This window comes from Arachis ipaensis, chromosome B02 (genome assembly GCF_000816755.2).
Source record: "Arachis ipaensis cultivar K30076 chromosome B02, Araip1.1, whole genome shotgun sequence".
Taxonomy (NCBI): Eukaryota; Viridiplantae; Streptophyta; class Magnoliopsida; order Fabales; family Fabaceae; genus Arachis; species Arachis ipaensis.
The window spans coordinates 95984070-95985972 of record NC_029786.2 but is presented as its reverse complement, the minus strand read 5'-3'; positions in this window follow the sequence as shown (position 1 = coordinate 95985972).

Genomic DNA, 1903 nt, shown 5'->3' with positions numbered 1-1903 from the left:
TCTCCTTCGCCATTACAGAAAATAGAAACAAAATATTCCTCAGATAAGGAAACTAACCTTTAAAAGTCATGTTGAGGAGTAAACTGGAAGGAAGAATTTGAAAAGAGCAGAACGGCAATTCCAAAACAACAATCAGATATTATTACAAAGCCCACTAACTTAGTGGGTAAATTAAATGATAACAGCTGAGGGCAACAAAAACCCAAACGGAGAAAGAACGCATTAATCGCAGCACATTCCACAAGGTAGAAAACCCCTTGACTTCCTTTTACTTCCAAAAACATTTCTTTTGCAAAAAAAAAAGGCCCAATAACATAATAAACACTTAACACAAACCCAACACGAGAGGAAAAACACACACAAAGGGCAGAACATATAAAGCTTGCCTACCACTCAAAGCATAGAGACAGACAAGCTTGGGGGCTATGACGTGTACCCCTAAAACTCGGCAACCATCTCATCACCATAACCTACCAAATAATTCGAAAACAATGACGCAGACTCCAATCGCAACTTGAACACGGTTATACATAAGTCAAATGTCATCTTCAGTCCGTTACCAACAATGGCATTCACCACCTAACCAGACATATCGTAACAAACAGAGGGAAGTTAACACTCCACTCGTCTATAAAAACAAACCAAGTAACTCATAAGAGGGCAGGTCACACCTACACTCTCATTTATTTTACTTATATTAATTCTTTAAATACTCTCTTTTGACTTGAGCGTCGGAGTGCTTTTTGCAGGTGCTCCTGCCGCCGTGTTTCGCAGTGCCGAGGTTTACTTAAGGCTTCGTCTCCAAGACGACATATAGCTAATCTCAGAGCCGAGCAGTCGCAAGAAGAGTCGTATACCTCGGCAAAGCTGGAACGGAACATAGGTATTCAAAAACCGTGGGAGATTACCACAGTTTATGCCCAAACTGATCTCTTCATAAACCGTGAGAGGTTACCACGGTTTACGCCTCCCAATATTCACTTCATAATCCGTGGAAGGTTTATAATGCTTCTTTCATAAACCGTTGGAGCTTACCACGATTTATATGTTAGTTGTAAAACGTGGAAGGTTACCACGGATTATATAAAAATGAATCAAGACATGCAAGTAATTGATTCTCCATTGTTGTAATTGAATAAACTTTTTCTCCATTTATTTTAAATAGATAAATTACCCTTAAATTTAGATCTAACAAAATTTTGCCTTGCACACCTCTCATCTTTATTCTTTACAAAGTAGACATCCATTAATGATGATTCAGCAAAATATATTTGAGTAAAGAAAAATGTAAAATTTAAGGACATAAAAAATATCTTATGAATTTAATTGAAGGAGTTCTTTTTTCTAAAGGGAAATTAATGGTGGCATTACCCCAAAGGCAGGGCAAGGTCCCCTTAAGTTGTTAAGAAAGGATTCTTGTGAAATTTAGATATTGCTGCCAAACCGTACCAAATGTGTGTTTCTTTCTTTCTGTGTGAATTCAGAAAGTGGAATGAGGAATCAAAGAATCTACCTAAAGGGGTATGTATAAAATTTTCCTCAGAAAAAAGTTTTAAGGAAGCTTCTGAATAATTATGTGCTGTCGATGATTATGTGTATATATATCCAAAAACAAAAAACTAGCTTGGTTTACTTGTGCAAATTAAAAGTGAATCAATTATTCTTCTGATCTATAGATAGTAGATTCTTTAATTTCAATTTATAATATTTACAGTTTAATTATTTACATGAATATTAAGAGATAATAATAATATAAATTTAATTTTAATATAATTAATTTTTTTATATGTATATTCAATTACATAATATTACATCAATAATTACTTTTTATATTAACAGTATGAATAGTTATTAAAAAAAATGGATGTGATTCTACAATTGTGTAAAACGTTTTAAACTATGA